This window comes from Lynx canadensis, chromosome D4 (assembly GCF_007474595.2).
Source record: "Lynx canadensis isolate LIC74 chromosome D4, mLynCan4.pri.v2, whole genome shotgun sequence".
In the NCBI taxonomy this organism is placed as follows: Eukaryota; Metazoa; Chordata; class Mammalia; order Carnivora; family Felidae; genus Lynx; species Lynx canadensis.
The window spans coordinates 4,117,633-4,133,445 of NC_044315.2; the positions used below are offsets into that span (position 1 = coordinate 4,117,633).

Consider the following 15,813-nt stretch of genomic DNA (forward strand, 5'->3'; position numbering starts at 1 on the left):
ATGTAAAATGTATGTGAAATTAACTTGGCTAAATGCCGATGCTCTTTCCTTTTCTCCGCAAGCCTCGCAGCTGGCTTCCCGGGTACGCTGCTGAGGACGTAGGTGAAGTACCCAGAGAAGATGGGCTAGCGGCTCCCCTCACCCTCTCCCGGAGTCCTGCTCATTACACACCGCACACAGGAGGCTCCGGAGGGGCAAGCCTGTCCTCTCCCCCTTCCGGTAGAACACGCGGACGGCACTTTCAGACACAACAGCAGTTAATTACTGCCCTCCTAGAGAGAACAAAGTTCTTTTACAATTGTGTGAAATATGGCTTATGTCAACAATGGATTGACAAAGATGTTCCTTGGGAAAATTAAGTCGGAGATGCAAACATTAAAATTAGGCCATTTCGTCAGTATTTTAAATGGAAAACTCTTTAAACACTGGAAACATCATATGCATTGATACCACATTTCAAATACATACAGCAGAATTTTCTAGGACAGATATTTGGCTAGCTCACGGCTAACTCCTAGACTCTTTCTTTAAAACGCAAGAAAAGTTAGCGGAAAGCTCAGTGAGGGGGCAGAAAACGTGAGGGGAGAACAGCACTGAGGCAGAAGCGGCACCACCACCTTACGGCATGATCACGGCACAGCAGGCCAGGGGACGCACACAACACATGTCACCTGCGGGCCACGCAGCCCGCAGCGGTGCACGGGCGGGACGGCCTCGGAGCTGTCACAGCCCCTCTTCTGCACGAGCACAGGAGTGTGAAGGCAGCCCCATGACAAATTAAAAAGCGGGAACTTTTTGAGAGCCAGGCCGCTCTTCTCAGCTGCCTGTCCCACAGAGCAGTGAGATGCCACTCTGGCTTGCATCTGAGGAGAGAGGCAATCTGGAGGCAGGAGGCAGAAATGACCCTGATTACCTAACCAGTAATTACCTTCAAAGACCCACAAGAATTCCGTGAAAAAAAAGGCAAATGTGAACATAAAGGAAACAAGATCAGAGGGGTCAGGATAAGTGAGTGGGAGAAGTGCCCAAGGGAGCGGTTTACAGAGTCCCTACAGGGAGCAAACGTCGGCCCTAAAGAGCAGCAACCTGGCCCCGCGTGACTTACAGGTATTAGCACATCGAGTCCTTCCCACCCCTTAGGAAGCAGGACCCTCAGCACCCTTCAAGCAGACAGGGAAACAGGCCCCAAGTCAGGGTCAGCAGACACGGGGCCAGCACGCGATCCCAGCTGGCCGCTCCCCCTGCCCCCCTCATTCCAGGGCTCCCCAGCCCTGCCCTCCCAGCACACACATGCGCACACCATGGAATGTGCCCATCCTTTATTTTTTAATGTTTATTTATTTCTGAGAGAGAGAGAAACGGAGCATAAGCCGGTGAGGGGCAGAGAGAGAGGGAGACAGAATCCGAAGCAGGCTCCAGGCTCTGAGCTGTCAGCACAGAGCCCGATGCGGGGCTCGAACTCACAAACCACAAGATCACGACCTGAGCTGAAGTTGGAGGCTCAATCAAGGGAGCCACCCAGGTGCCCTGCCCATCCTTTCTATCTCAAGCTGCCAACGGTGATACAGGGGCCGCAGGTGGGACACCGTGGGGGGCAGGGGGTGGGGCACGAGCAGAGCCCTGCCCTCTGTCCCTAGGTGGGGAACAAGTGATAAAACGGAAACAGGTATGGCCCTGATAAGGGGGGAGGGGAGCCTGGGGAAGGCCTTCTACACAGCTGCAAGCGGACCACCTCCAGCCCCTGGGGGGTGAATCCTGCCACACCTGCTCCCTCCTCCCATGCTCTCGGATGACAGGAGCACAGGCAATACTCAGCCCTCAACACAACCGTCCCTCGCTGTGCAGCGCCCCTCCCTGTGCAGGGCAACAATCCCAAGGGAGGCTCCTGGGCGATGAAAGAGACCCGGCATGGTAACGCTACAGAAACCCACCAGCCTCCTCGCTCCTCCAGGCAAACCACGCAAGCCACCCGCGGAGGACAGCAAAAGCACGGGGCGTGCCTGAGACACCACTCTTCAAGGAAGGAAGCCCAGTGCAAGAACTAATGGGAAAGTTCCCATAATTTAGACAAGACATGAAATCAATACATGAGACTCAAAGGGGCGAAGATAAATCAGGAGACCAGAACGTAAAGGAGCCCTGCAGCTAAGAAAAGCGCTAAGGACCAAAATATAACACTACTCCAGAACTCACACAGGAGTCAGCAATGGCACAGCATGAAAGGAGCAAGGCGGAAGGCATCATGCTGAAGGCAAAATGCTGGCAAAAGAAGGTACGACACGCACCCGGGTAAGTTCGAGGCTGAGCAAACACGGGGCAGACAGCTGTTCCTCAAGGAACGCAAGCCGCCAGGGCTGAGCACCAAAAGCCTCGGGAGGGGGGGCAAACCTGAAGGCTGGGAAGAGGCTGGGCCCCTCTCCGTCCACGCCAGCAACCGCCTCCCTGAATTCTCACCTGAGGGATGCGCCAGCCCCACTCCGGCTGGGTTCACCCATCTCCCCGGCTCCTCCCGTCCGTCCCCCCCACCCAGTCCTTCAGCCTCCTCATCCTCCGCAGTCTGGTCTTCCTGCCGCTGGAGGTCTTCAGCCACGTCCGGGAGGGGGCCGGTGATCTCCAACCTTCTACTTAACCTTGCCGTTCCCTTAGTCGTTCTCTGCATGCGACCCTCTTGCACGCCCTGATGTCGCATCTGCACCGTGGCACGTGGCTGCAGGAAATCTCGAGGTCTGGGGAATGAGGCTGCCCAGAGCTCAGCCCCCAGGGCCAGGGCACAACCCTGGCCCAGGAAGCCCTGGAGAATACTGAACTCTCCTGCAACCCAGACCACTCGACCCTGGTGGCATGGCCCCTGTACCCCGTGCCTACAAGGCGGCTCTCCTCTCCAGCCCTCACGTAGGCACTCAGCAACACTACAATTCACAGCTTCTCCATCCGCACGGGTCCTGTCTACTTCCCGCACCCCCTTCCCCATCCGCTCACAACGCTGGTCTCAGAACGAGGCCACACTCCTCATTTGAAAGGAATCCCTCTACTTCCTCCAGGATCGGAGATGTTGGATCGCCGTATTGTTTTTATTCTCTCGGTATTGTGGACCCCTCCTGCTTACAGGGTCTACTTTTTCTGCTGGTGAGTCCTTTCATTTCACTGACACACTGGGTCTTTACAGGGCACCCGGCAAACACTTAAAGTACAACGGCACAAATCAGCATTTCAGAAATAGTGCTTGCCTGTCTACTGACGGCAACATCACACATTCCCTTTTCCCCCCTTTTATTGTTTTCTTCATTGAAGTCAGAGACATACAATGTTATGTCACTTTCAAGCATGCAACATCATGACTTAATGTTTACACACGCGATGAAGCGATCACGATAGGTCTAGTGACCATCCATTACCATACGTAATTATTATATCATCATTGATGGTTTTCTCTGTGCTGTACGTAACACCCCATGACCTACTTATTTTATAGCTGGACGTTTATACATCTGCATCCCCTTCACTGACTTCATCCCTTCTCCCACTTCCCACTGCTGAGAACCACTCATTTGTTCTATTCGTGAGTCTGTCTGTTTTGTTTGTTCATTCGTCTTGTGCCTGAGATTCAACATCTAAGTAAAAGGCAGATGTCTTTCTCTAACTCTGACTACTTAGCATAATACCCTCTAGGTCCATCTGTGCTGCCACAAATAACAAGATCTCATTCCTTTTTATGGCTAATAGCCAGTGTTTATCCATTCACCTATCGGTGAACTTTATCCATTCATCTATTGATGGACACTCGAGTTGCTTCCATATCTCAGCTATTGTAAATAATGCAACAAACATGGAAGTGCAGATACCTTTCTAAATTGGTGTTTTCATTTTCTTTGAATGCCCACGAGTGGGATTATTGGATCATACGGTATTTTTAATTTTTAAAGGAACCTCCATACTGTTTTCCACACTGGCTCTACCAATCGACATTCCCATTAACAGTGCAGGAAGGTTCCCTTTTCTCTTCGACACTACCCATGGTGACACGTGTGAGGTGTATCTCATTGTGGTTCTGATCTGCATTTCCCTGATGATGAGTGATGTTGAGCACATTTTCACGTATAGATTGGCTATCTGTTGGTCTACTTTAGAAAAATGTCTACTGAGGTCTGCTGCCCGTTTTTTAATTATATTGTTGCTTTGGTGTTGAGCTGTATGAGTTTATATATTTTGGCTATTAACCCCTTAGGGAATATATCATTTGCAAATATATTGTACCATTCAGTAAATTGGCTGCCTTTTCATTTTGTTGATGGTTTCCTTTACTGTGCAAAAGCGTTTTGTTTTGACACAGTCCCAATAGTTTATTTTTGCTATTGTTGCCCTTGTCCAAGGAGACAGATCCAGAAACATTGCAAAGACTGATATCCAAGACGTTAGAGCCCACATTTCCTTTTAGGAGTTTCAGAGGTCTTAACATTTAGGTTATTTTTCTGTATGGGGTAAAAAAAAAAAAAAAAAAAGTGGTTCAGGTTCATTGATTTACATGTAGCTATCCAGTTTTCTCAACACCACTGGTTGAAGAGACTGTCATTTCCCTATTGTATATTGTCACTGATTAACTATCCCCTTTGTCATAGATTAATTGACTACAAAAGTGTGGCTTTGCTCTGGTGTCTCTATTAAGTCCCACTGATCTATGTGTCTGTTTTTGCGCTGGTACCATTCTGTTCTCGATTACTGTAGCTTTGTAGTATATCATGAAATCAGTAGGTGTGAGGTCTTCAGCTTTGTTCTTTCTCAAAACTGCTAAGGCTATCTAGGGTCTTTTTCAGTTTTATACAAATTTCAGGACATTTGTTCTAGTTCTGTGAAAAATGCTGTTGTTACTTTAATAGGGATTGCATTAAATCTAGATTGTATTGGGTGTATGGGCATCTTACAGTACTAATTCTCCCAATCCACAAACATGGTATGTTTTTCCATTTATCTGTGTCATTTTCTATTTTTTTCATCAATGTCTTCGAGTTTTCAGAGTATAGGTCTTTCACCTTCTTGGATAAATTTATTCCTAGGTATTGTATTCTTTTTTGATGCTATTGTAAATGGGACTCTTTTCTTGATTTTTCTTTATACTGGTTTATTATTAGTGTATATATTTGCAACAGATTTCTGGATATATATTAGTTTTGTATGCTGCAACATACATTTATTACTTGTAATAGCATCTTGGTGGAGTCTTCAGGGTTTTCTATATATATTATATATATATAGATATATGTATATGTGTGTGTGTGTATATATATATATAGATATAGATATATATAGATAGATATAGATATAGATATAGATATAGATATAGATATAGATATATATATAGATATATCATGTCACTTGGAAACAGTGACAGTTTGACCGCTTCCTTACTAATTTGGATGCCTTTTATTTTTCTTGTCTAATTGCTGTGGCTCGTACCTCTACTACTGCATTGAATAAAAGTGGCAAGAGTAGGCATTCTTATCTAGTTGCTAATCTTAGAGAAAAAGTTTTCAGCTTTTAAACATTGAATATGTGTAGCTGTGGATTTGTTCATATATAGCCCTTTATTATATTGAGGTATCGTTCCTTTACATCCAGTTTGCTGTGTTTTTAGCATAAATGGACACTGACTTTGTCAAATGCATTTTTGCATCTATGGAGGTGATCAGATGGTTTGTGGCCTTCATTTTGTTAATGGGGTATATCATGCTGATTAGTTTGCCTACATTAAACCATCCTTACATCTCTGGGATAAATTCCACTTGATAGTGGCATATGTCCTCTGACTATATTGAATTTGGTTTGCTATCATCAGAGATATTGGCCTATAATTTTTTTTTTTTTTAATGGTGTGTTTGGTTTTGGTATCAAGGTAATGTTGGCCTCATAGAATGAATTTGGAAGTGTTCCTTCCCCTTCAATTTGTTGGAACAGTTTGAGAAAAATAGGTTAACTGTTCTTTGACCGTTTATAAGAACTCAATGGTGAAGGTAACTAACCCTAAACTTGAGTTTGTTGGGAGTTTTTATTACTGATTCAATTTCACTACTAGTAATTCATCTATTCTGATTTTCCATTTCTTTCTGATTCAGTCTTGGAAGATTGTAGATTTCCAGATTTCCAGGAATTTACCCATTTCCTGTAGGCTGTCCAACTGTTGGGTCATAATTGTTGGTAGTTGTCTCTTATGATCCTATGTGTTTCTGTGGTGTCAGTTGTAAACTTTTCCTCTTTCGCTTCTGATTTACCTGAGTTCTCTCTCGTTTCTTCTTGATGAGTCTAGCTAAAAGTTTATCAATGTTGCTTATCTTTTCAAAGAACCAGCTTTTAGTATCATTTATATTTTCTATTGTATTTTTTGTCTGTATTTCTTTCTTTGCACGCTCATCTTTATTACTTTCCTCTCCCCCTTCTACTAACACTGGGCTTTTTGTTCTTTTTCCATCTCCTTCAGGTGTAAGATCAGTTTGAGATTTTTCTTGTTCATCAAGGCAGGCCTGTCTCGCTGTACACTTCCCTCTTAGAACTGCTTTTACTGCATCTTGCTATCTTGGAACATCGTGTTTTCATTTTCATTCATCAAGGCCTTTTTTATGTCATTGATTTCCTCATTGAGCAACTGGTTGCTCAGTCTCTATGTATTTGTTCAGCCTCTATGTGTTTGTGTTCTTTCCACGCTTTCCTGGTTACTGATTTCTAGTTTCACACTGCTGTGTCCTGAAAAGATGCTGGATAGGATTTCAGTCTTTAATTTATCGAGACTTGTTTTGTGGCCTAACGTGATCTATCCTACAGAACGTTCCATGTGCACTAAAATACTATATATTCTGTTGCTTCTGGATAGGATGTTCTGTATATATCTATTAAATCCATCTGGTAAAATGTGTTGTTCCAAGCCATTCCTCCCTTATTTTCTGTCTAGATTTTCTGTCTAGATAATCTGATCCACTGATGTAAGTGGGCTATGAAAGACTCTTACTATTATTGTATTGCTGTCATTTTCTCCCTTTATCTCTACAACATTTGCTTTGTGTGTTTAGGTGGTCCTGTGTTGGATATAGAGATATTTACAGTTGTTATATCCACTTTATTAGATTGACTCCTTTATCTTTATGTAATGCTGTCTCTTGTTAGTTTTTGTCTTAAAGTATGTTTTGTCTGATATAGGTATTACTACCCCAGCTTTTCTTTTCATTTCCATTTGCATGGAGTATCTTTTTCAACCCCTCACTTTCAGTCTGTCTTTGGGTCTGAAGGGAGTATGGTAGGAAACATATGATGGGTCTTACTTTTTTATCCATTCAATCGCCCTCTGTCTTGTGTATTATTTATTCTCTTTACATTTAAAGTAATTATTGATTAGGTATACTTATGACCATTTTGTTCACTGCTTTCTGGTTTTTTATAATTCGCTGTTCCTTTCTTCTTCTCTTGCTCTCTTCTGATTTGATGACATTCTTTATTGTTATGTTTAGATTGTTCTCTCTTTGTGTAGCTATCAGGTTTTTGGTTTCTGGTTACATGAGATTCATGTAACACCCTATGTATACAGCAGTCTATCTTAAGTTGATGTGGCTTCGGTTCAAACACATTCTAAATGCACTACGTATTTTCTCCAGGTCTGCGGTATCCTTCCTTCTTGTGGGCTGGACATGGGTCCCAATCAGACCTCAACTCTGCCTCTCCTGCCCTCCTTGATGTGGCCTTTTCTTTGTATGTCAGTCCCTGGAAGAGCTGTTCAGGTCCTTCTGAAGGAGAGATGCTCTATATGTTGTCTGCAGCCTCGCTGTGTCCGTGAGAGCAAGTGAACTCAGGATCCTACTGTGCCATCGACTGGGAATCTCACACGTTCTCATTTAAGTAAGCTGATTTGAGAAAAACTAACTTTACCCATTTTATTATTTTCGTTGTAGTAAATGATTTGTCATTGTAACAAGACACATGAGATACTTCTGATCGAAAAAGCCTTCATTTTAGGGAAAGGAAAAAATGTGCTATAGAATAGATGGCGATTTTTCATTTTTAACTATAACATTTTAAGTTATATTTCTCAAGTAATTCTGAAAAGTTTCCCTCAAAACAAAGTAACACATCAATTTTGGATTAAAACCAAGAATGGTGTGTGTGCGTGTGTGTGTGTGTGTGTGTGTGTGTGTGTGTTGTGGGTCTGTGTGTTTTGAGAAGAAGTGTGTGTGTGTGTGTGTGTGTGTGTGTGTGTGTGTGTGTGTGTTGTGGGTCTGTGTGTTTTGAGAAGAAAAAGACCAGACTGCAGCTGCTGTCCTCCCTGGCCCTGAGTACAAGGGCTGCACTGGGGCCCCCGCCTCTGCCCCCAGCAAGGACAGTCAGGTGAACTGCATTAGTCAGTGGTGCAAACAGCAGGGGCTTCACCAACACCTACAGGTCTCCACCTACACTCAGAACAGACCCTAACCAGCCAGCCTGCAGGAGGAGGAAGGGCGGGGGAAAGGCTGAGTTATGGTAGTTATCCCAGGGGTCCATCTTGGGCCAGCCACATGAGCCACCACCAGATAGGTGAGTGGGCCGCCCAGGAGGACCAGATCTGCTCGATGGGCCCAGCCTAAATCGCTCCTGTATACGCACCAGATCTAAGTAAATGGTGGTTGATTTAGAGCCACTGACTCTAGGAGTGGACTGTTAAACAGTAATATGGTGGCAACAGATAGCTGGAGCACTGACAAAATGCCTCATAGGGAACAACGACTAGAAACAGAAAGACACAACTGTACTGGTATGTTCTGCAACGTGTCCTGAGAACACAGACAATCCACAACGAGCAAGGGAAGTTTTGATCCTTCGTATCAGAATCCAGTACATGAAACAGACAGACGCTGTAAGGACACAGATGAGGCCCGTCTGCTGCCTGCTTCAAACACTGTTGTGGCGGGATGCAGCCACGCCCACCCTGGTGTGTGGTCTACGGCAGCCCCACGCAGCAGCCGCGGAGATGAGGAGTTGGTCCCCCAACTACTAACGGCCCCACAGCCTGACAAATTTACCAACCGGTCCTTTACAGAAAGTTTCCCCACCCTGATACAGATGATGGGAAAAATACAAATAACAAGTTTGATCTAAAGAACCCTGCATCCCATCTTACTTTCAAATATTTGGGCAACATGCATGAATGCTAACTGTGCCCTCGGTCAGAGAGAAAACCTCCGCAACGACAAAGTAACTTATACTAGATAATCTGTCCACAAAGTAACGGAGACCAGATATCAAACAAAAATAGTCTCTAAAGCTACGTTTCCACATTAAAAACATACACAGGCACCTGGGTGGCTCAGTCAGTTGAGCATCCAACTTTGGCTCAGGTCATGATCTCACAGTTCATGGGTTCGAGCCTGGCGTCAGGCTCTGTGCTGACAGCTCAGAGCCTGGAGCCTGCTTTGGATTCTGTGTCTCCGTCTCTCTCTGCCCCTCCCATGCTCACACTCTGTCTCTCTCTCTCTCTCAAAAATGAATAAACATTAAAAAAAATTTTTTTAATCTACAAATAAGCTAAATGACAAATAAGTATACTAAATAAAACAGTCAAAACACAGATACAATTTCTAAACAAGTGACTTATAACAAAGTACCTAATATGGTAAATATCTCAATCCTAAAATTTCTATGTTTAATGAAAAGCAAAAAAGTCTAATAAGTTGAATACAGTTTTGAAATAAGATATTTGGATCAGACAATTTTCCCTTTGAAAACAAACAAAAGGAATGCTGGGTTTCAAGATTAAAGAAAAAAATTGTGTGTGTGTGTGTGTGTGTGTGTGTGTGTGCATTTATATACATATATATATAAAATAAGCACTAGAGATCTGAAAGAACGGCCATTTTACGGATGAAACCAGAAATCACCTAAGTAGGCAGAATACAGGAACCCCTCAGTCACGAACGCCCCAGGCTAAGTCACACGTACTGAACCCTGGCTCTTGATCCAGGTTCCAGGGCCACAGGGTTGGAGGCAAGGAGTCAAGAGCTAGAGCCTGATCCAGGTGGGGAGGCTAAAGGAGACCCACCCATCGTGCAGGACTACAGAGGCTCCGTTCTAGGAAGGTAAACCAGATCTCCAACCTCACAACCACAAAGCACTGCATAAAAGGCTGTCTTCGTGCTAAACAGAGCCAGAGGAGGGCTAAAAAGAAAGAGGAAAACTGGGGAGTTACAGCCACAGAACTGCAACTGTGTAGTTCTGCCTCCCAGCATCACAGAACCTGGGCACCCAGGGACCCTGAAGAACTGATGAGAAATCCAACTAGCCCTGCCCTTGGGCCAAGAGCAGAACAGATACAAACCTCTCCGGGGCAGGGCACATTCAACCCTAGTCAGAGCGCCTACAGGTAAATTTTCCCAGGAATGACCGGCACACAAAGATACTCAGACACAAAAAGAAAAAGACAAGAGCGAGAAGCAATAGAAACAATAAAGAGGGTAAAAAAGACTCACAAAGACCAAAAACAAAACGATCAGGTCCAGGTTTTAGAACAAATACATCTACCATACGTGAATGAATGACAAACTTAAATATATTTGCAGGAAAAAGAAAACTAGAAGTGATTTAGAGATTTTAAAATGAAATAAACAGAGTTTCTAGAAAGGGAAAACACAGTAACTAACATGAAACACTTCAGAGATATACTCAGCAGCAGGTTGAACACAGCATAAGTAAATTAGAATTAACCCAAATCCAGCATACAGAGGAGGAAGAACAACGACCCGGTCTTGCATAAATTTAGCAGATTCTGAGATGAAAGGAAAGAAGGAACAGACAAAGAATATTTGAAGAGGTGCTCATTGGATATTGCTGAACACTGAGGGGAACCAATTCACCTATTAACAGTACCAGTGAATTAGCGAGGTAAATAAAATTAAATCTATACCTTAATAAATAAAATGGTAATCCAAGAAGCCAGAGAGGAAGAAAATAAAATGTAAAGGAAGTAGGCAAACAAAAACAAAGAAACAAACAAGAAAAGAAAAACCCTAACAGATTTCTTCAAAGAACCCAAAATGACACTAGAGCCAACTTCTCAGGCAGAACAGATGCCCGCGGAGAGTGAGATACTGTCACGGGGCTGAAAGGACATAACATCACCCCAGGAGCTGTTAACAGAGGGAAAAACAACAGGCTCAAATGGAGTTAGCTGCGCTAAGCCCAGCCTGAGCAAACCGAGGCTTCATCCCCAGCACACGTGCACTCTCGGCCTCTCCCAGCAACGTGACCTTTGTTGAACCAGACCATGGGAATCACCCAGCCGGCACCAGTGGGCTAACTAACTGCCTGGCAGACCCCCACCTTCCCGGGAAGGAAGGCCAGGGACCTTGCCGGGAACGAGCCTCTTCCCGCCCCCTTCTGCCTACAAAAGGCTTCCATTTTGCACAGCACCTCAGAGCTCCCGTCAGCCAGGATGTGAGGCTGCTGAGTCATGAGCTGTTTGGCGAAGCCGACTGTGTCTTCCAACTAACCCGGTTCAGTGTCGTTTAACAGATTCGGTGGCAGCAGTGGGATCGAAGGGGACTTCCATCAGCTTGGAGAACAACAAGAAACTCAGGTATGGCACCTGGGAACCCTTTTGAATTCTCTATCATTCCTGTCTTCCCTGAGGGTCTGGGTCTGCTCTCTTGGCATCAAGCTCTCGATCTAATCGGCTCCCCAGTCCGGGCAGGTCAGCTTGAGATACCAGGCAGTTCCATCTGGAACCGAAGCCACCAGTGCTTGAAACAGACCACAATTCACCATCTGACTAGAACACCCCGGATCCCATACTGGGGACAGCCAGTGGCAGCTGTCGCTCCCCACTTGTTTGGAATCCGTCTGCAATCCCCACTTTGGGGTCTGCTGGTTCTGCCCTTTCCCCAGGCCACGGCTCCACAGGAATCGGAGGTACACGCCGGGCCTCCCCTAGGCCGGGCCGCAGTAACATCCTGAGTAACTGTGGCGGTGCTGTGGGACACACGTGTGTCTTACGTTGTGTACGTAAAGGCTATCGCTAGCGAGTCTCAGAGGCTGAAAAGCCACAAGGATTGGCAGACACGGGTGCAACACTGAAATGCTGTTACGTTACTCCCCATCCAGCCTAAAACTCAATCAGGGTAAGTTGTACATGGAACAGGTTCAACTGACAATAGCCGTTCACCTCGTGAAAACGTCTCGTTACCTACAGTGACAAGGTAAGCTGCAAAACGTCACATCATTCCCTCCCCACGGTACATCCCTTTTAGGTACTAGCTTGGCTTAGCTAAAAATAACGGAACTGAACTAATTAATAAGAAGAAGAACGGAATCCTTACGTTCCAAAGAGTTGAGCGAGTCACTTTCCAGCACTAACGACACCCCAGAATTACCACGGCCGTCATGAGGACCATTCTAATTAGACAAGATCACTCACGTCGGAAGTGCCCTGGAGAGCAAGGGTTCCCAGATTAGACAGACTGAAAGGGACACCTAATTTTTTTACCGGTATACTGAAATGTTAAAAAGCCTTCAAAAGTCCCAAATAGCTTCATTAAAAATCTCTTTGCAAAAGGCTAATGAATATTTAAAAATGCGAGATCATGAACACAAGTCCACTAAACTGTTAACTTTACAGCTCCAAGGCCAGAGGCCCAAGTGATACCTGGGTCCTGCCTCATCCCTCCTACGGTGGGGTCCATCATGGAAACACTGGCCCAGGGGGTCCAGCATCTCTACTGTAATCAACCAGGGCCGTGGGGAAACAGACTGTCCTCAACCGGCCTGCGCAAGCGTTTCAACATCTCTGCCCCTAAAGAAGAGCCCCCATATGGGCCGCTCCTCCAGTTGACAGCCTCCAAAGGACTCTCGGATAAACTGCTACCAGTAATCCCCTTAAAAGAGCAAAGGGGTAACTGAATATTAAAACGAATGAAAGAACCGGCCAAACTCGGGTAGATTCCGGAGCTATCCTCTCCACCTCAAACCTCACTTGCAGCCTGCAGACAGGATCCTGGAAAACAGGAAGGGGCTGGCTAACATTGAAACATCACATAAGGAAAAGGAGGATGTGGGTTTCTGGTAAGAGAAGGTGTGAGAAACGGAGATCTATTTTTTACTGAGGGACAAGAAAGTCATTTTGTCCTAAAGGGAGGAGACTACGGAATGGGGGGGAGAAAAAAAGCCCCAAATCTGAACACCAATTAAAAAGTGGTAGATTTGTAGCTCAAGCTGGCTAAGTTTGAAATGGACCTAATGATTAAATTCAAAAAAGTAAATGAATTTCATTATCAAAACTACACTGGTACAAAATTACACTTGGCTTTCTTCTGTCAACAGGACAAAGTTTTCTTAGATTATTGGTCTGCTCCTGACTAGGGACTCTGAAGGGTTTTCCTTAAAGCGATCTTCCTAGAAAGCAGAGTCTGTGTTTTATCAAAATAATCTCCCACACTCCATGTTGTCACCATCATCTCTTTGACTTACTGAGACTTCTCAATTCAAAGAGCCAAGGTTTATTTTTTACAATGACTTAACTTCCTGGATTTGCCCCTAAAGTCCTTAACTGTCACTACAGTTAAATACATGACTAAGTATTGTTTCTCCTGCGATCCTATCTGACCAAGTATTTTAAAGCCGTCAGGTAGTTTTGACAAATAAATCAAATTCTAAATCAAGTCTTCTTGACCTTGAACTCGCTTTGGGATTCTCCAAAGGGCCAAACAGCTCAAGACATTTGCTCTCTCTCCTTATGAAAATGGAGATGTTAATCTAATTAAGCTTATGTTAAATTACATGGGACGCATCCTCAAATAAGAATACTGAGCCCTTTTTCTGTTGTATGTATCTTAAAATATTCTATATTTTGGACATGATCTTATTTTTTATAAGTTTGTTCGTTTGTTTATTTAGAGAGACTAAGTGAGCAGGGAGGGGCAGGGAGCAAGAGAATCCCAAGCAGGCTCCGCACTGTCAGCACAGAGCCCAACACAGGGCTTGAACTCATGAACCATGAGATCGTGACATGAGCTGAGCTCAAATTGGAGGCTTAACCAACTGAGCCACCCGGGTGCCTCTAGACATGATCTTAAAATACTGTATTACAGAAATAACTACATTTCCTTATCAAATGAACTCTGGTCAGACCTTTAACAATGGGCATTGCAAGTTTCTGTCGTTTACAGAGAGTACTTGCACTTAGATGCTTTCACAAAAGTGTTCCTGCAAACGTGCTTCATCTTCAGAAAGATTCACAGAAAGGACCTGGACAACAGGATTCTGAAAACTTTAAGATAACAAAGCTACTGGGTAAGAATTTCCAAAACTAATGGAAACACTAGATTCAAGAAAAGATTAATTACATGGGACTGAACTTATTAGCAGGATGATGAGGTTTCTTTTTTTTTAACAATTTAATAACATGTACCTTTGTAAACAAACATGAAACATTTACCTTTTTCCCCCCTCTCTGATCCATCCAGATTTTAGAAACTCTTGAGTATTCTTTTCATGGCAACGTAATTAGTTATCTGCTGCAGTTCAACAGTAATCTGTTTTCCTCGTACAGGACACAATTGGAAACACTGGCTATATTACCAAAGCTTTCACTGAAATGGTATTCGCAGGTAAAATCTGATGGGGAGTCCTTGGCGTGGCTTCCTGGCCTCAGGGAAAGGTTCCTTATCAAAGTTTTCAGCAAAGGGGCGCCAGGGTGGCTCACAGCATCGACTTGATGTCGGCCCAGGTCATGATCTCGCGGTTCGTGGGTTCAAACCCCACATCAGGCTCCAGGCTAACAGTGCAAGGCCTACTGAGGATTCTCTCCCCAGCCCCTCCCTTCTCTCTCTGCCCTTCCCCTGCTCACTCACGCTCTCTCACTCTCAAAACAAATAAATAATTTTCAGCAAAGCAGTCTTTAAAAAGAGCTATGTGGTCAATCTCTATTCTTCTACTTACACAAATAACCTGGCCAAGTTGAATGCAAATAAATTAGTTTTACTGTGATTATCTTTAGTAAAAATGTAGGGGTGATCAGAGAAAGAAAAATTATGTCTGTACCTTTGTAAATATCAGGTTCTAGTCCTGTTAACTGTCTCCCAGGTTTTGTTATGTACCCGTAAACTGGGCTGGATCCTGAACTCTTCTGGTTTCCTCAAATGTCTGGGGATGACTTTCTGAACTAGTATTTCCAGTGTTCTCCCATCCTTCTAATTTGGAATGGCGAGGAACAAAGACTGCCCTTGGATCTCCTTGGAAGGTGCAATACCAGGTGCTCCTCACTACTCAGATGGCAGCCGAGCTTTAGCGACTGGAACCTTGGGTACACATCTCACAGCTGAAGAGAGCTCCACCTGACATCTGGTCCTGTGTAGATGCTAGAGACCCCCAAATAAAATTGACTAGGAAGAGAAGTAGCCGACATCAAGGTAGCCTGCTTTCTCCCAAGACGTCAGATCAAGACATGGTAATTTCACTAAACGTGAAACTCTTTTTTCTTCTCTGTCTTTCCTTTACTCTGACACTGGCCTGTAAAGATAATGCTACCAGTCATATTCCCCAGGCCATTGCTGAATGAAATGACCATTCGGACTGTTGGATTTGTAATCAGACACTGATCTGTCCATGATGCTGCACTCCATTAACAGTGCCACGGTACTGGGCAGGGTTTGTGCACCAACGTGATTTCTCTTTGTCTGCGGTAGTTATCATTCTCCTCGGACCTGTGAATACCTAGAAGGCTGGCGCTTAACTGGGCAATGCCTCTTAGGATTCTAACCACACCTGACCACAAATGAATGGAGACACCTCACGCGTCAACTGTCCAGGATTTAC

The 15,813-nt window shown here is 44.5% G+C and overlaps 1 protein-coding gene across 7 annotated transcripts in view; it reads right to left on the minus strand.

Moving 5' to 3' along the window:
* The window catches only part of AUH (AU RNA binding methylglutaconyl-CoA hydratase), a 358,169-nt gene that overhangs the window by 218,716 nt on the left and 123,640 nt on the right, over window positions 1–15,813 (minus strand). The window lies entirely within an intron of this gene.